Source organism: Montipora capricornis, chromosome 2 (assembly GCF_036669925.1).
Source record: "Montipora capricornis isolate CH-2021 chromosome 2, ASM3666992v2, whole genome shotgun sequence".
NCBI classification, from domain to species: Eukaryota; Metazoa; Cnidaria; class Anthozoa; order Scleractinia; family Acroporidae; genus Montipora; species Montipora capricornis.
The window spans coordinates 50,016,769-50,036,846 of record NC_090884.1 but is presented as its reverse complement, the minus strand read 5'-3'; the positions used below and the strand labels follow the sequence as shown (position 1 = coordinate 50,036,846).

Below are 20,078 nucleotides of genomic sequence, written 5' to 3'. Positions count from 1 at the left end.
TTTAATACTAAAGAAAAAAAAAGCCTTTGTGTACTTGGAAACAGGTACGAGGTGTTTAGACCTTAAGGTGATTCCCTGGTTTTGCATTGCGCAACCCTACTGTGCATAATTTCTTGTGTCCTTGGCGCGCACTTCAGCTCGTGCACATTGATAAAATGGCGGATTTTCATTGACGCCAAGCTTAATCCGTCAAGGAATGGCTACTTTCTCCTAAACGAGTACGGTGACCCCCCTTTTTATTACATTTTTATCAGATCTTTTACGTGCTACAACAATATGCGACGTTTTATCGAAAATCTATGAAAAGTTCTATTTCAAGGGAATCACCTTAAGGGGAACTCGGTGATGTTCATCGGCAGAAATTATCTTTCTCCTGATCGGCTACATTTCTGGATATTAGTGTAATCGAACAGGGAAATATACAGTATTCGCACAGACCATGATTTGTTCACTGGCTTTCTGAATAAATTTTTTCATAATCCAGCACAATCCAAGCTGATCATTTTATGCCAGCTCAGTGCGACTTTTGAAATTTTGCGCTTTATGTTTTATCGTGAAGCACTTTTGAGCTTAAGTGCTGACTACCCTGACACTTATTTGCATAAGAATAACATCTGCTGTACTTCGACTCATTCTTTAAAGAACGTCGCCGAATGCCCACAAAGGTGGCAGGGTATTCAGCATTAACTCCTTTGATTTCCATTATATGGAATTTACGTTTCAACTTTGTTGTGTGAAATGTGTCCGCGAATACACTATGTTTGAATGATATTTCAGATCATTTGCGTAATAGCGTTTCCTTTCAGATTTGGCACATGCAATTTGTGCATTCGCCATCCACTGACGAATTTGCACGCGTTTTAAGACTGACATGAGTGTAAAACGAGAGCTTTAATTTCAGTTCACACAATAATTTCCCAAAGGCCTGGTTCAAACATGCAACGCAAACTGAAATTCAGATGCAAATTCAGATGCAAATTCAAACGCAATGAAATGCAAATGCAAGAGCAATAGAATGATGTACCCAACCATTTGCGTGTGACCTGGGACAAGGCATGCGCAAATGTAAGCGCAAGTTCCAGGCATCCTTCTTGAAGCTGAAGCGAAGATGACGTCTGTCTCTTCCGCCATCTTATAAAATGACTCCGCCTTCGTATCTCGTTCGTGCTACGTATGAACGCCGCTTGCTTTGCACGGGTGAAGAAGGTATAAAACCTCACTCTTACAAGTCTCCCTAAAGTATCTTTAGGGAATTCAAAATTAAGTGTCTCCGAAGAGCAATTTCACTAAGTGCAACCCTACAGTGGAAATATGTAATAAATTCTTAAGTGTCATGATATCTACTTGGACATGAAGTCACGTCAGGTCGGCTAACTAGATTCAAATGCTAAAGAAAAACGACTCGATTGTTTTTTTTTTTTTTTACGGAAATCGACGCATTGCATTAAAATTCAGTAATTCCTATGGGAAGTCAATCGGGACGGGACAAAGAAAGGACAAAATCCGGGCAAGAAAAAGTTTGCAAGAAGAGCGACATAAAGACATCTAGTCCGTCAGGAAACTTTTGCCAGTCCCGAATTTACTTGAGTATGATTTCTTGGTCCAGTTCCAACTAACTGCCCCTGTTGGCTCCCAGGATGCGGCCTTCAAGGAGTTCAATTTAACTCAATTTGACGCAGTTGACTTGCACAAGTCCAGCAATCGCCAGCAAGCGCCCGTATTTCAGTTTACGGTTGATTGAATAGTCTTGCAACTTTCGTCGAAAGAGGTTTCACTGTGTGTAAAGACTCGCAGCGAAAACGTTTTCTCGTTTGATCAGGGCAGAAGCTTCCTCCATTTTCTCGCCAAGTCTTGTTGGATCCCCTAATGATATGAGCAGCGTTCCTGACATCACGGCACGTCTCATCCAATCGCTGAATACATCTAACAATAATTCTTGACGGTGAAAGAAACACTAAAGTAATTAACTACACGAAATTCCTGCCTAGAAAGAAACGAATTACATTAAAACGGAATATGGCGTTTTAGCTTTTATCCCAACTCGTATGTTTTGTTGTTGAAAGGGAAGTGTGAATTACCAGAGCAGAAATGTTTGAATATGTTGTTTGAATCCAAGAGCTTACTTACAGCTTACTTGGAACAACATCATCTTTGATAGCCTGAATATCTTAAGCATCTTTAATTTTAAGCAAGGATGGCGTCAACAAGAACGACAACGGCAGAAAACAACAAGAACAATCCGTGACCGGTCCGGTCCTGGTATTGTCGACGCCAATATGAGATTGCGTTGGCCATTTACCTTCTCAATATCCAACGCGCGCTTAATGGAAACATTGCTAAATAATCACTGCCGCACTACGTTTAGTTATTTAATTATGAGCTTCTTATTTAAGCTAGATAGCCTTTACCTAAATAAACCTTTTAACGATTTGCACTACCAGCAAATAGCGAGGCCAATCGAGGGAGCGGGCGGTGGCTACCATCAAGTTAAAAGAAAGAAAATCACAACAGCTTTCTAAAGACAGAACATGTAGACACAGGGAGAGAGAGAGTGCATGTCCTCAATGAGCAAAAAATTGAATGGATGTTTGCGTCCGTTACCATTTTGGTACGTTTTCGTCCAAACAACGAAACTCAGTGTCAACAACTGAGCATAAATTTTACAAACTTCAGTTCAAGGAGTTTAATACAGTTTCAAATTTCTTGATAGTTTCTACACACTTTAATGTTCACGTCGTCTCTTTCTCTGTCCATAATAAAGGAACTTTTTGTCAAAATGTGCTAGTAACGTTGGAAGGGGCAAATGAATCGAAAGGGAAGTTAGATTGTTCAAGCCGACGCTCTAACCATTCCGCAACAAGGACTTTGTTGGCTTATCTTGGTTTTAATGGGCTGGTCTTTCAATATCTTTCAATATCGCAAATGTTTCCACGAAAGGAAAAGCAACTGAACAAGTGAACAAAAATATCATGTTTTTAAACGCCTTCCTTTTGAAGATAAAGCGGTTTTTGTGCTTTCCGAAATTTGAGTACTTTAGCTCCCTTTAATCGCGTTTCACTTGAACCGGATCGCAAACTGGAATCAAACAAATTAACCTCTCGCCCTCTTGGCCAAATACAAAGTATATCTGACGAAATCTGCTGAAATCTCTTTACAATTGTGCCCTTTTTATTGTTTCGGTAAGGTACTATTTTGACTTCAGGGTGAACTATTTACTCATGAAGGTAGAGTGACCAATCAAACCAGAGTTTGTAATTGAAAATCTAAATATCTATGAGATGTAAAAACAAGCTTATGAACATGTGAACCTGAGGTATCGCAAATCATAATGCTGACAAACAAAAAGCGAAGGAAATGGGTCATAAATATGAGGTTTTGACTATCCGTATGAATTTGGGTTATATTAAAGCGGTATATTGCTGAAAAATTTAAAGTTATCTCTCTTCGTGTTTAATAGCGAGTCAGGTAAACAATCTTCGTATCTTCACTCTCTCTCCCCCCCCCCCCCCCTCCCCCATCCCCGTGCATTTGAACTTTTCAAGATTGGATAGTTCAAAGTTATAAACACACATGCACACACACACACACACCTACATATACATAAAAGTACAACAAGAGTCGACTAACCCCAATGTTTTCCAGATCAAAATAACAGAAATAGTATAAAACGGTATCTCTGTGCATAAGCTATAAGTCCAAATTGCCCCATTTCGCTGTATAAAGCGCTAACATGTTTTTCGACTTTGCTATCACTAATGGTAGTAGCCAAAACGCGGGGCCGGGGCCGGGGTCGGGGTCCCTTTTCTTTTTCCCATTTTTTTTTGGTTTCAATTTTTATCGTTATTTTCCTGTTGGTTTTTGCGATAACCTGACTTAGTCTTTTAGAAAATCGGAGTTTGTTTTTCGAAATTAAGATCATTTCCGGAAATGCTGAAATTGGAGTTTATGAAATATACGCCAACTGCCAAAAACACTGAAGACTCGCTGATCTCCACACTTAAAAACAGCATTGCAATGTTTACTTCTTGAGAAAAATGTGATCGTCACGCAGTCACGCAACGTATAAATCTCCTCGTTGCTCGTGTTGCTGTCTTGTTGTTGTCTGTCTTTACTAGAAACGGTTTGTAGTAAAGCCAGAGTCGCACGGGAACTTGCTAGTCAATTCTATTCGGACGTCACGGGATCGAATCCAGTATCACTATAAAAAAACAGAACAACATTGAAAACAATTTTGCGAAAACAGGCAAATGATAACGTTGTGTGACGACTATCGTGGAACTGTGGCTATGTTCTGTTTCGTTTTAATTGTATTGCGGAGGTTTTTACGAAGTAAAGATTAAAATGTGCTTTTAAAATGTGGAGCTCAGCGGATCTTCAGTGTCTCAAGGAGTTAGTGTATATTCCCCACAAAAATTCCAATTTCAGTCTGAAATTCTCTTAATTTCGAAAAACAAAGATGTCTCTTTCGTAGATTCCGTATAAATGAAAGAAAGATGCCAAACATTCGCATATAACATTACAGGAGAATAACGTCAAAAATTGAACCAGAAAAAAAATGGAAAACAAAGACACCCCGACCCCGACCCCGACCCCGACCCCGACCCCGGCCCTGGCCCCGGTCCCGGCCCCGGCCCCAGCCCCGGCCCCGGCCCCAGCCCCGGACCCGCGTTTTGGCTACTACCATAACTAATTCAAGATTTTGAATCTTCCTTAATCTAGACATAAAAACTTTAAACATAGATCGTTTTCACTGTCACGCAATAAAAAAATAAATCGAAAACCATCCCGTGGAAAAAGTCAAGAATTCGTGATGTTGTAGAAGACAAATGAAGGCGACACTTCTCCAAGTTTTAGGCCCGTGCGTTTCCCCAAACTTCAGATATTCGTCGAAATGTTTCGCAGAAATTTACAGAGCCCAGTATGAAAACGCCATGTTGGTGCACATCTGTGCCGGAAAATAGTGATCATCTGTACTGAACAGACAGCTATTTACTTAAGCACTTTTCCTAATGCTTTAAATTCTAAAAAGGCTCAAAACCATGAGATAAATATATATTTCTCAATAAACTTGATCGTCGCCTCGTGTCACGCACCGCTATAACTCAGAAATTCAAAATGCTCTGGTTTGCAAACGAAGCACGCTATTGAGCTTTAAAATTGCAAATGGATACAAATTTACCGCCTCTTATGCCTGATGAGGATAAAAACTTTCGTGGCTCTTTAGTTTTGGATTTTAGAAAATGATGACGTCACGTGAAAACGATCTATAGGAAACGTCTTTCTGCAACGACAAAAATACAAATATTGTTTAGCAATTAGTAATACATGATTGACCAATAACTCATCTTTACAATTTGGCATTCCAAGCATAATTTCTTTGTCGTTGAGATTGCTTATATTTACATTTAAAGAGCGCAGCCACTTAATAACTTCTGCCCAAAATTCTTCGGCATAATTGCAATGGATAAAGATGTTCGAGGGATTCGTTCTCCTTTTCACAGAAAGAACGCAGTGGAGAAGCCGCAACACCAATTTTATAAAAAAAGGCATTTGTCGCTAGATATTTGTTTAACAGTTTGAATTGAAATTCACGCAACTTTGTGTCCGAAGTGACACGATGGGGCAAGCTATAAATTTCTGGCCAATCTAGGGTATCACTTACAAAGGAGCTCCTGTATTTCTCTTGAGCGGAGGGTATGGTAATAACTCTATTTCTGAGTTCTTTATAAATAGTTTTTGACACAGCTTTTATTGATCGAAGTATTTTGCCCGTTTAAACGTAAAACAATTTGCTCCTGCAAATTAACACAAATGCTACATCAATTCCTTTAAACTCTTCCATCTTGTCCAAACACGTGTTTTATAGTTGGTAGCGACTTCGGCGTCCGAAAAATGATCATTGAAACCTGACACTTCCGGTTCAATTTTCCCCACTCCACGCTGGCTAAGGTCAAATTCCCCACTCCCCGGGCACAGAAGATAGTCAAATGCCCCAGGCTTGCCCGGGGGGGGGGGGGGGAATGTTGAAGTTTCGATTTGATCGGCGCATAACCAGGAACCAGTTGTTTTAAAGTTAGTACAGGTGTTCTATCTGCGTAGGCTAACATGTAACACAAGTAATGGAAGATTTACGGAAACGGAATTTGAAATGTTATGCAGTGGCATTTGAAAGTAAAATAAGTATTTGTAGGCTTTATGCTTCGATGCCTGCACATAAACAAGTATCTGTTCTTCTCAATTGTTAATATTCCTTGAGAGGCTTCTCGCCGTTCCAAGAGAGTTTGCGTCCATATTTCTATCTTTATTTCTCTCGAGTTTCAACAGTCGAAGCGAAATAAATATGACAGACCGAGTGACCCACCCTACAGTATTTTATCTTTTTTTCTCCATTCCGGAAACGAAACACTATTTCTTTTTTTGAAATACCGGTAGTTTCTTGTTGACATCGTACTGACGCAAATTCATTTGATTCCCATGATCCCATGTCGGCCGTTTCCTTTCGTGACAAGTCAGTCGGCTTCCTCTCATTACAACTATTTGCAGCATCAGCAAAAAGAACGATGTTAGGGATTCAAGCGATTGTGTTTTTCGCTTTCCTCTCGAGTTGCTTTGCAGCAAAATTTGCCATGTTTCCGATGCCTTTTGGTAGAAGCCATGTTCTGTTTGTTTCCAAGCTTGGACAGGAACTGGCTGAAAGAGGGCACGAGGTACGTCTATCAAATATATTAGAATTAAATATACTAGGAGTCTCAGTGTGAAAGTGAGTGCTGGCGTGGCGTGGAAACTGGGAGCAGTGACTGGTATGTTTTTTTAAAACAGTTACAAAGTTTTGAAGCAAGAGGTTACCGGAAATGTGCGTGAAAGTATTAAAAAAACGAAGAAAGGTGTGCATATCTTTTATAACCTGTGTGGCATGTTACTATTTTATAAACAAAGGGATAATTAATGGCATGTCAGATCATTCTTTGAATTTAAACTTCTGTTCCTCCGAAATTTCTGGACCCTTTTCAGCAATAGAGGTACCTTTTGAGAACATTTATGGTCGTGCTTGAGAATAGACTGCGAGCAGTCTCTTATTTTTCAATGACATAGTAGAGCGCGCGATTGCGTGACACTCCTCGTTTTTACCAATAATAATAATAATTTCATCCGTCGTGCGTGGCTCTGAGGAAAGAAGGACGGCTGCTCGTGGTCTTGCTCGAGAACTGATTTTCTCTTCGCCCAACGGTTGAAGACGTTGAAGAACAATTTGACTCGATGGTCAAATATAAGAGCTTCAAAGACTCAACATATACGGTTGAATGATGATCGATGACGCAATAAGGCAAAGCTCAAATCGTCAGAAGGGGAAGAGAAAGAAGGTAAGCGTTTCCAATAATAATTGTTAAGTAAGGGCCATTGATTCAAGCAACGTTCCATAAATTTTCTCATTAACAATGTTTATATTTAAGTAACAAAGCTCAAAGTACCATTTGCAACAAGTTTACAAGAAAAAAAAAACCTGGACAAAAGGGGGGCTAAATCCGCCCTTGATTAGTTTGAGAACCTGTTTGGGTTTATTTGAGACAACAATGCAACTCATTTGCAACAATGTCTGCAAATACTGTAGTTAGTGATATTTTCACGTTGAGTACAGTTGGTACAATGACACAAGAAGTGAAATCTCTTTTTCTTATCCAACAGACTAATCAATCAATTTGTTTATTATGCAGCAATGTAATTGTAAATGAAACAAGTATATTTGTACTTTACCTGACTTCTGAAAACTTAATTCAGAACCAGTTTGAGAATTATGTTTCGGAGGTTATAGTACCAAATAGTTCTACTCTTTATTGAGACTTATGTCAACAGCATTCTGGTGATATTTTGATGCTGCAACATTTTGTAACACTTCCGAAATTTTTAAATAAAGAACTGTTATCTAGATGTTTTGTTTAAAGTATTTTTCCCGCAATGACTTTGGATTTATTAGGTTAAAGTTATACGTTGTATCGCCCAGTCATCATTCCACAGTGGCTATAAGAGATGACACTATTTGGGTACATATAATGATGATATGTGTGTTTCAGTAAGAGGTTACACTTCTTTTCAGAGTCATTTAAATTTCCATGGTAATGGTTGGTTTTTTTTTCCCATATTTGAAAAGACTTCAATTAATATAATTAATAGTAACATCAAAGCGAGTTTAGCGATGTTGAGTATGAACCAGAACATTATATATGTTTCAAGGGTAAAGATGATGGCTGGTTCGACAAAAAATAGGGTAATACACTTTCCGTTTAAATCATATTCCAGGACTACAAATTATTTTGGAAAGTTGTCTTTTAATAATTATGAACAATAATATAGCATGTATTTTTGCTATTGTAATGTACTGTAAATATTGTACATAATGTGTAGTAGTGTTAACACTTGTGTTAAAAAATAATAATAAAATAAAAATAATTATAATAATAAAAAAGAAATAAGAAAGGTGAAAAAAAAATTTAAAAGAGTTTAGCCATGTGCAAAATCTTACAGCAAGACTCTCAGAAAGTACATATACATGGTGTTACAGTGTTGCAAACAAATTCAAACATCTGTAAAAGCCTGAAGCTGCAGCAAGGCTCTAATAATTTTCCTGATGAGACTTTAATGCAAACAAGTTCAGAGATATCTGAAATCTTTCAGGAAAACTCTGGTAATCAACTTCATTGCACTTCTGAGAAAGACATTCCCAGTAATGATAAATGAATGTTGGCACTGTTATGAAAAGCTCTGCTATAGCTTTCTATGGTATTTGTTTTTCTCTTCTTAAGCCCTGTAGAGTTTCAGAATGAGATGAGAGGGTCACCTCATCTACATGCATTAATATGGACCAGTGATTGTCCAAAGCTCATGAGACCAAACAAGACTACATGGATTTCATAGATACTCATGTTCACGCCTACCTGCCAGATGTAAAAACATACTCTGAATTGCATAAATTGGTTAAAACTTCTCAAAAGCACAATCACTCCAAAACCTGTAGGAAATACAGGTTAAGGAGGAGATAGATAAAGTGTTCAACCCAAATAAGCCACAATATGATCCTACTAAAGCAAAAGAAGAACTCTTAAGTTCATTAGTTATTACTGAAGAACAGTTACTGTGTAACTGTGGTGTCTAATTTTGACTTCCATTCTTTACTCAACAGGAAATGGTTCAATTGGTTACCTCTGCAATCTATCCCCCATAAAAGAAAGTCAAAAGAAAAATCTTTATTTTGACATGAAATTACAGACCTGAAAGCACACTTATAGGGCAGTCTGCTTCGATTCTCATTTGCATGATGAGTTCGACAAGATTGGAATCATCATCTCCAGTAAAAGTTACCAATTTCCAGCTAAAAGCCAACCCCAGGACAAGCAAGATATACTTGAAAAACTGCTTGAGATTTACAAATCTCAAACTGATAACTACAACAGTCTTGACTTCAAAGAACTCATGGATGAAGAAATCGTGGAGGTAATTCTTTCCACTGAGGCCACTGTTAAGGAAACCAGCAACAACGCAGTAGAAAGTGCCTTTGTAACAACTGATAATAATAACGCCATGCCACTTCCCTCAAACCAGGATAATAACGACATGGGAGATCCTCCAAAAGTAGATGATGACCTCATGCCACCTCCCTCAAACCACAATGACAATGACATGGGAAATCCTCCAAAAGCCTATGGTTGTTTTGTGCCACCTCCCTCAAAGCAAGGTGATAATGACATGGGGGATCCTCCAAAAGCCGATGCTTGCCTTGTGCCACCTTCCGCTAACCAAGATGATAATGACATGGGGGATCCTCCAAAAGCTGATGCTTGCCTTGTGCCACCTTCCTCAAACCAAGATGATAATGACATGGGGGATCCTCCAAAAGCAGAACATGACCTCATTCCACCTCCCTCAAACCATGATGACAAAATGACATGGGGGATCCTCCAAAAGCTGATGGTTGCCTTGTGCCACCTCCCACAAACCAAGTTGATAATGACATGGGGGATCCTCCAAAAGCAGATGATGACCTCATGCCACCTCCCTCAAACCAAGATGACAGTGACATGGAAAATCCTCTGAAAGCCGATGGTTGCCTTGTGCCACCTGCCTCAAACCAAGATGACAATGACATGGGGGATCCTCCAAAAGCTGATGATGACCTCGTGCCAACTTCCACAAAACAAGATGACAATGACCTTGGAAATCTTCCAAAAGCCGATGATGAACTCATGCCACCTCTCTCAAACCACGATGACAATGACATGGGGGATCCTCCAAAAGCCGATGGTTGCCTTGTGCCACCTCCCTCAAACCAAGATAATAATGACATGGGGGATCCTCCAAAAGCAGATGATGACCTCATGCCACCTCCCTCAAACCATGATGACATTGACATGGGGGATCCTCCAAAAGCCGATGGTTACCTTGTGCCACCTCCCTCAAACCAAGATGATTATGACATGGGGGATCCTCCAAAAGCAGACGATGACCTCATGCCACCTCCCTCAAACCATGATGACAAAATGACATGGGGGATCCTCCAAAAGCTGATGGTTGCCTTGTGCCACCTCCCTCAAACCAAGATGATAATGACATGGTGGATCCTCCAAAAGTACATGATGACCTCATGCCACCTCCCTCAAAACATGATGACAATGACATGAGGGATCCTCCAAAAGCCGATGATGACCTCATGCCACCTCCCTCAAACCACAATGACAATGACATGGGAAATCCTCCAAAAGCCGATGGTTGTCTTGTGCCACCTCCCTCAAAGCAAAGTGATAATGACATGGGGGATCCTCCAAAAGTAGATGATGACCTCATGCCACCTCCCTCAAACCAAGATGACAATGACATGGGGGATCCTCCAAAAGCCGATGGTTGCCTTGTGCCACCTCCCTCAAACCAAGATAATAATGACATGGGGGATCCTCCAAAAGCAGATGATGACCTCATGCCACCTCCCTCAAACCAAGATGACAATGACATGGGGGATCCTCCAAAAGCAGATGATGACCTCATGCCACCTCCCTCAAATCACGATGACATTGACATGGGGGATCCTCCAAAAGCTGATGGTTGCCTTGTGCCACCTCCCTCAAACCAAGATGATAATGACATGGTGGATCCTCCAAAAGTACATGATGACCTCATGCCACCTCCCTCAAAACATGATGACAATGACATGAGGGATCCTCCAAAAGCCGATGATGACCTCATGCCACCTCCCTCAAACCACAATGACAATGACATGTGGGATCCTCCAAAAGCCGAGGGTTGCCTTTGCCTCAAACCAAGTTGAAAATTATATGCGAGTCTGCGTTTTATTTCCTCCTAAGTTGAAATGGGCAAGTTGCAAGAGAAAGTCAATTCAAACAGTGAGAGCATATAGATTTCAAAGTATTAATAATTAGCACAATGTTATGTTCACCGTCCTTTTATTCACTAAACTCAATTTTATGATGATATTTTTTCAGTTGCCACACCCTAGAATAAACCCTGCCCTAAATGAAATCGTAAAATAAATGTAGCCAAAAAGATTTACCAGTTTTACACATCCACTCTGTTGTTGACAATGTTAAATGTTTTATTCAGATATATCTCATTCTCCACAGAGTAAACTAATAAATTATTGTATCCTTGGTTCAATAGCTAGCTATTCAGTAATGGCTTTTTTTTCCTTTGGTTCTCAATCATTTCGCAAGAGCATGATTTTCTTAAAAACTTACCTGTCTAAGCGGTTACAAAAACGTCAGTTATTAAAGTCAAGTGGCTTTTTTTCGTCGGTTCTCGATCATGTTGTAAGAGCATGATTTTCCTAAAAACGTACCTGTCTAAGCGGTTACAAAAACGTCAGTTCTTAAAAATCAGGTGGATTACAATTTTCCTTGGTCATTAGTCATATTGATCATGCAGATGTCACAGAAATGAGCAAAACGTAGGAGTGAAACCACCAGGGGCATTTTTAACGTTATTTCTGTGGTAGACTTTCATATACCGGAAATAGGGAAATCCTCTGGCTTACACTCCGTCACGAAACGGTGCGCTACAGTGTGCGTGCTGATCTAGGAACTCACGACACAATCTTGCGCACGTCCCTTAAAGCAAGATAATGTAACAACGAGTTTACTTTCCGTATTTCCCTATGAGAGTTACGAATGGCTATGAGACAAGGGTGAGGTGTGGTGGGTCGAAAGATTTCTGTTATCAGGCAAGACAAGGGTGCTTGAAGTAGATGGAGATTTTTCATGTGCATGTTTTTCTCTCTCGGTTTAGGTAAAGATACACACGGGCGGATCATCACGGAGCTTTGCTGAAAGTAGCCCCTATGTGCGATTTTTCAACGATACGAAGTGTTCATTAGAGGTGAAGGAAACGTCTTCCCAACCAGTAATAGAGACAAACCCCAAAAAGGCTCTGGCTCTTCTGTATACCGTGCAGTCGTGTTTCTGTGATGAAATGCTTGGTGATTCGGAATTGATGAACGAAGTTAGCCGTGCTGATCTAGTTGTTGGCGAGTTCATATACCTGTGTTCGGCCTTAGTAGCTGACCAACTGTCACTTCCCCATGTACTTATTTCTGCTTTCTCTCTCAATCACCCAATGGCGTTGGCAGTGGGTTTGCCTTTATCTCCGACTTATGTGGCCCATTCTTCTGTTCCCCTCAATGATCAGAGCAGCTTCATGGACAGGGCCAAATATATATTCTTTTGGGTGTTTTCTTATTTGTCTTATCGCCAAGATTTATGTGCGAGTTTTGGCGATGTTAAATCGACGCATAACATTACACCCGAGAAAAGTATTCAAGAAACTCTCGGTAGGGTTGATATGATAATAAGCCAAGTGCCATTTGGATTTGGATTGGAGAACCCAAGACCACTTCCCCCAAGTGAGTACTCGAGTTGAAGTGCTATTTTTGCATTTAACTATAAGGTGCGGGGCAAAAGGACGTACTGAAATCCTCTTTTATCGTATGAACATAGGTAATTCCATCGAAATGTTCGGCAACGACCTGTATGTAAGAGGTAACAGTGTGGAGTATATGAGTGGGCGAGCAAGTGCACAAGCAATTTCATAAACTAACAAACGAAGAAATGAACAAAACAATCTCTCAATCGTCAATTAAATCAACCAACCAACCACCTCATCCATCAATCAATCGATCAAACAATCGATCCGTCCATCAATCAATCAATTAGGAACCTTAACAACGAAGGTTACTGTATTGAGCAGAATTGCATGATGCAAGAGTTTATTGTTAATACACATTAATACAGGCCAATGCCGCGCGCTGAAAACTTTGCTCGTCACCATGAGCTCTTTGCTATGGTCAGTCATCAACTTTAAAGATCTTTTGAATTAATTTAAGACGCCAGAGTCGTTGGTCCTTTCTTACCCGGTCCTCCCAAGCCACTACCAGACGAGTTGGAGCAGTTCATGCAGAGGTCTGGTGACGAAGGAGTTATCTTGGTTTCATTTGGCTCTGTTATGGGAGATGTGGTTGGAGTCGACGAAAGCGTATGGCAGATGATGGCTGAAGCTTTCGCCAAGGTTCCACAGAAAGTCATCTGGAAACTGAAGTTAGATGGTAAGTTCACATATGGAAACCAAATTTGGTTATAGAGCGCTTAGGAATTTGTTAAAATGTAGTTATTATCAGGTCGCCCACCTGCTATCCTGCTGCCTCAGACACCAGTCATCTCGTTTATCGAACCTTCTGCTGATTCCTAGTTGGAGCTGGCGTTAGCATCTCTCCTGAGTACATCAACAATTATTAAATTCTCAACCTCGGTTAATGCATTTCTCGTGCTCTGATTGGTTCATTCAATCTCGGTTATCAGCTCATATACCTTAGTTTGACCTTTTTTTTAGCAATTGATTGCGCCAAGCGTTTCTAAGCTAATTTTTGTTTTCGCCGGACAGCGAATTTTCTCTCAGAATAAAGCAAAAAAAAACCTCTTTGTGGAAAGTTTGGATCAATTTCGACGTTTAGAAGTTCGCGAAAAGACAAGAAATTTTATTGTGACGAGCCTGCGGCTGTCTGACCACAAGGTATTACACAACACCGCGTCTTCATCACGTTTATCCGATTTCGCTCTAACTTTCTCGCTTTTTCCGCTCGTATTTCGAACATCCAAACTTTTGGAGTGTAAGGAATTTAATAAAAACAATTATTCCATTCGCGCTTGTTAGATATGAAACTGGTTATAGCCAGCTCGGCGCTACGTGCCTTGTCCAACGCGCGCTCATGAAATGATTGTTATGTAATGTCACTATTGGTCGACTTTGGCGTCTTGTTCTATATTTGAACAGACTTAACTGATTAGAGTGTAATGTTAAGTGCTAGTTTTCTACCCCATATGAATGTGAGCGTTAGCCCTACTAATGGAAATGGGCCCACACAAGGACAGAGGGGAATTGTACATGTTCATTGCCGTGAGTTTAACATCTTCAGTTCCTACGGCCTCATGTTCACATGGTTCATATGGGGTAGAAAACTAGCACTTCACATTACACTCTAATCAGTTACGTCTGTTCAAATATAAGTGCTACACGGCCAACGTTTGCAAAAACGTAATCCTTCCTTGTACTTGTACATGTTCTATATTTGGGTTCACAAAGCAACACTTCATTGACGGTAAGTTCAGGATGTCGATAACAATGCTCAGCAACGCCCATTCCTTTGGCAGCCCTTTTGTTTCTGATAAGTGGGGGGAGATCCCGTCGATTATTTTGTTTAGTGCATGATCCTGCCATCGCTAAGTAAAGGGGCTAGGTCACGCTATTTCAGGTAATTTTGTTTAATTTTGTTAATTATGAGCTCTAAACGTCAACTTGGCAGAGCAAGAGTCTTTCATTTGGAAAATCACGGCCACATAACAACTGAGAATGATTTTCAGCTTTGTAAATGAAATTTTGATATAGACTGATATAAATTTGAAAAAAGGTGGGCTGACGTTTTTCAAATTTACCCAAATTCAATCCATTTCAATCCTCTCCAGTTTTGTCCATCCATGTCCCTTCTTGGCTTCCCTGTGTTTTGTAAGAGTTCTTCCATAGTTTTGAACCGTTATTTTGATATTTTAGTTAATTCTATGACCATTCAATCAGTGCTGAAATTGCCTAAAATTGCGTGACCTAGCCCCTTTAAACATAAAGACGCACTATAAACAGCGTTGTTACTTCGGCACTTGTGGATGATTTGTCAATCAACAGTCGTCGCATAGAGCGGTTTTCGGTACTTGTCTTAACGGATGACAATTGTTCTCAACAGGCACGTCCAGAATCTCATTGAGTGAAAATGTTAAATTGTTGTCGTGGTTACCACAAAACGACATCCTTGGCCACCACAAGACTCGTCTGTTTATAGCGCATGCTGGGATAAACGGCATTCTAGAATCGACTTATCATGGTGTACCTATGATCTGTTCACCCTTCTTCGGAGATCAGTTTATTAATGCCCAAATGGCACAACAAGGTGGATTTGCGGAGGCGATCGACTTGAAAACTCTCTCATCTCAAGGTTTGTTGATTTAATTCACAAGGTGATAAATCAAGCCAGGTAAGGATCTGCAACTGAGAGGTTTTCTGCAAAAACAATCAGATATACACAAAAGGGCCAGTCACGCATATACGCACAGCCTGCTACCCTTACAGCCAGGGACAACTTATTTGTCCTTACAGAAATGTATCTTTTTTTGCTCAATGCGTGAGCGGGCAGAATTCAACAAATCCTGCAATCTGATTGGTTCCGGGAGCGGGCCGACTTTTCTCCTCCGGCCCGCTCACAGGGGGCGGAATCCTAGCCTTTGTTTCGTGAGCTTGTGTGATAACGTAAAATTTCCATTATTTTTTTGACACCGAATCCGTTTACATACAGAGGTTACTTTTTATTAGACAAGAAGTTTGGAAATAGAATTCAAATGACAGTATTTCTCTTTGAAATGTTCAGTTTGTTAGTCGCTTAGATACTGCATTCGTTATCAAGCGTAATGCGAGTCAACAATTAAAAAAGTCATTTCAGAGAGGAAGGGAGAGAAAGAGGAAAAAAATAAGTTATTTACCAGGGTCGGTCGGTGTAGCGAAAAACTGTGACCTCAGCCTCAGTTTTTCGCTATGCAGACCTCCCAGCTGGCAAATAGCATATTTATGATGACTCGTGGATAATCGGATATCCGAGTGCTCCTTTGCAGAAGTCAAGAGGGCCACTACGGAGAATACTTTTATAGTTACTGTAATAGGTGTTACCCTCTTTAAATAAAGGTTATTATTATTAAACTTTTTGCAACTCATCTGCAAGGCAGCATAGCGAAGTCAACAAAGCCAATTCAACAAAAACGCACTTAGAGAGGCTATTAACACAGCAACAGAATTATGCGAGTCCTTGTTGATTATATGGACGCATTTTTTATGACGATCCCGGAATAAATATGATGGGAATATTCAGGTATTATTTTTTTCCAACGAAATCTATTATTTATTCCACTGATCGCCGCATTTACGCACACCATCACCGCGCTTTATGAAAGAGCGAAACATCCCGATATAAAACCTTTTAAAAAAGAACGGCATCGCTCATTCTAGTGGTTCCTTTGTTTGAAAGAATTTTACGATAGTGTTCATCATGTGAATTTCTTTCTTGCAGTTACCGGGAATCAGCTGGGCGAATCTCAAAATCGGTGAAGCTTCTGCCACGCCCCCCTGTCAAGGACGCCGCTGACTGGGTAGAGTACGCGCAGGCTCAAGGTAGTTTAGAGTTTCTCAAGCCGCTTGGTTCCGATCTGCCATTTTACGAACTGTATTGCCTGGATATTTTATTGCTTGCGTTTTCACTATTAGTTTTAGTTATCTTTCTGATCAATAGTTTTTTTAAGGTAGTGAGAAAGAGTGTTTCTAGATTTAACGGAAAGCACAAGACACAATAGGTCAGGGTCAGGGTAAATACAGCAGTTTATCCTTACTTGAGGAGCAGTACTTGCAGGACACTTCGCGGTAGACCATTCTTCAAAATGGCGGCCGAAAATTCAAATAAGTTAAAATTCAAAACTGATACCAGAAATAGAAAGAGCGCCTTTACTTTAGTCGCCCTGCAAAGTTTCAGCATATCAGGTGTAATATCAGCTGAGAAATAAAAGTTGACAAATTTACAAACATTTGTATGATTGGGTGTATGGCGTATAACCCCAGTCAAACAAACGACTGTAAAATTTGTCAAATTTCAAATTACATTCTCTCAGCTGATATAACACCTAATACGCTGAAACTTTGCAGGGTTGCTAAAGTCAAGGTGCTCTTTCTATTTTTGGTATCGGTTTTTCATTCAGTTAAATTTTAACTTATTCAAATCCGTTGCCGCCATTTTGGAGAAGGCTCTTCTGTCTCAGTGTCTGTGTTCCGATACACGAGTGATGTTAAAGTTTTTTTTTTTTTTTTTTTAATAATAATTTTATTTTTTAAATATGCACACTTACACCATCAAACATTGCAAACTATAGTAAACGATACAATGAGTATTGCAATACGAACGTGACATGAATTACAGCGCTACTAAGCACTAATTGCATTGAAATTACGTTTTCTAACATGAAAAAAAAAAAATGATAATAATAATAGGTAAAATAAATAAATGACATACGACTTCTAGCACTTCTAAAAACCATCTCTTTCCTTTAGGGTTACATTTATAATGATAGTTTTAAAATAGAGGAATCAATATTTAAAAATTCCAGGTTAAGGTTAAGGGTTTAGGAGACTCGTTGCAGCGGGGACAGAAGTGGCTTCCATTTCTTTGAATTTCTTATTGTGTTGTTTTCCAATTGGTGCGTCTGTTTCAGGGAAAGCAAGAAGTTGTTTTGGGTTGGGGATCGTTCTTTCGAACGGCAAATCCAAATGTAGTGCTTAGCCATTAGGCAAAAAAAACTAAACTCCAAATTAGTGATGTTAAAGTTGGGGAAAAGAGCAAGGGGACACTTTGTTACGCTTATTGAGATCAGCGTGCATCCAATTACTTGCATACAGGCGCTCTTGAGAATAAGAACATTTGTGTGCCTTTACTTTTGGAAAGACATATTTCACAACAGTTCCTCGCATTTAAGCCGACCTCTTTAAGGTGTGCCCAAAAAGGCAGGATAATTGACAGAGACTCAACGTCTCGTTTCGAATAACCTGTGGCTAAATTTGCGTTTTATCAAACTTTAACGAAAGCCGTTTGATTTCCGCTCATTCCTTTCAAGTAGGAGGTAACATCTTAATAGAGAGAGACACACAAAAGTTAGGATAAGAGATTTTTCATACTTTTATAGCAAGTAGTAGCCAGTTGTTTGTCGTTTCAAGTAAAGGCGATGTGCAATATCTGTTGAGATGCGCGTTATGTATCATGCCACTAAGTGACCCCTCACCCTTCTCAGTCCACTCCCTGAGGTTTCCGTCTAACTTTACTTCTAAAGAAAACAAAAGCCTTTGTGTTGTTGAAAACAGGTACGAGGTGTTTAGACCTTAAGGTGATTCCCTGGTTTTGCACTGCGCAACCCTACTGCGCATAATTTCTTGTGTCACTGGGGTGCGCTTTAGCTCGCGCGCATTGATAAAATGGAGGGTTTTCATTGACGCCAAGCTTAAACCGTCAAGGAATGGCTATTTTCTCCTAAACGAGTACGTTGACCCCTCTTTTTATTACCTTTTTATCAGATGCGCAATAGTTTTTCCTTTCAGATTTGTGCATCCGCCATTCACTGACGAATTTGCACGCGTTTTAAGACTGACATGAGTGTGAAACGAGAACTTCGGTTCACACAATAATTTCCCCAAGGCCTGGTTCATACATGCAACGCAAACTTAAATTCAGATGCAAATTCAAACGCAATGAAATGCAAATGCAAGAGCAATAGAATGATGTACCAAACCATTTGCGTGTGACCTGGGACAAGGCATGCGCAAATGTACGCGCAAGTTCCAAGCATCCTTTCTTGAAGTTGAAGCGAAGATGGCGTCTGTCTCTTCCGCCATCTTGAAAAATGACTCCACCTTCGTATTTCGTTCGTGCTATGAACGCCGTTTGCGTTGCACGGGTGAAGAAGGCTTAAACCCTCACTCTTACAAGTCTCCCTAAAGTATCTTTAGGGAATTCAAAATTAAGTCTCTCCCAGTAGCAATTTCACTAAGTCCAACCCTAAAGTGGAAATATGCAATAAATTCTTAAGTGTAATGATATCTACTCAGACATAAAGTCACGTCAGGTCGGCTAACTAGATTCAAATGCTAAAGAAAAACGATTCAATTGTTTTGTTTTTTTACGGAAATTGAGGCATTGCATTGCATTAGGGAAGTCAATCGGGACGGGACAAAGAAAGGACAAAATCCGGGCAAGCAAAAATTTGCAAGAAGAGCGACATGAAGACATCTAGTCCGTCGGGAGACTTTTTCCAATCCCGAATTTACCTCAGTATGATTTCTTGGCCCAGTTCCGACTAACTGCCCCTGTTGGATCCCAGGATACGGCCTTCCAAGGAGTTGACTTTAACTTAACTTGACGCAGTTGACGTGCACAAGTCCAGCAAGCGCCATAGTTGTGTCGCGTACGATCGTATTTCAGTTTGTGGTTGATTGAATAGCCTTGCACCTTTCATCGAAAGAGGTTTCACTGTGTGTAAAGACTCGCAGCGAAAACGTTTTCCCGTTTCATCATGGCAGAAGCTTCCTCCATTTTCTCGCCAAGTCTTCGATCGCCTATGATACGAGCAGCATTCCTGACATCACGGCACGTCTCATGCAATCACTGCATACATCGAACAATAATTCCTGACAGTGAAAGAAATACTTAAGTAATTAGTTGCACGAAATTCCTGGCTACAAAGAAACGAATTACATTAAAACGGAATATGGCGTTTTAGCTTTTATCCCAACTCGTATGTTTCGTTTGTGAAAGAGAATTGTGAATTACCAGAGCAGAAATTTCTGAATATGTTGTTTGAATACAAGAGATGGTAATGTTACAGCTTACTTGGAACAACATCTTCTTTGATAGCCTGAATATCTTAAGCATCTTTAATTTTAAGCAAGGATGGCGTCAA

At 40.0% G+C, this 20,078-nt stretch overlaps 1 pseudogene; it reads left to right on the top strand.

Moving 5' to 3' along the window:
* The first annotated feature begins 6,494 nt into the window (after nt 1-6,494).
* LOC138037465 (uncharacterized) overlaps nt 6,495-20,078 on the top strand; it is a 28,779-nt pseudogene continuing 15,195 nt past the window's right edge.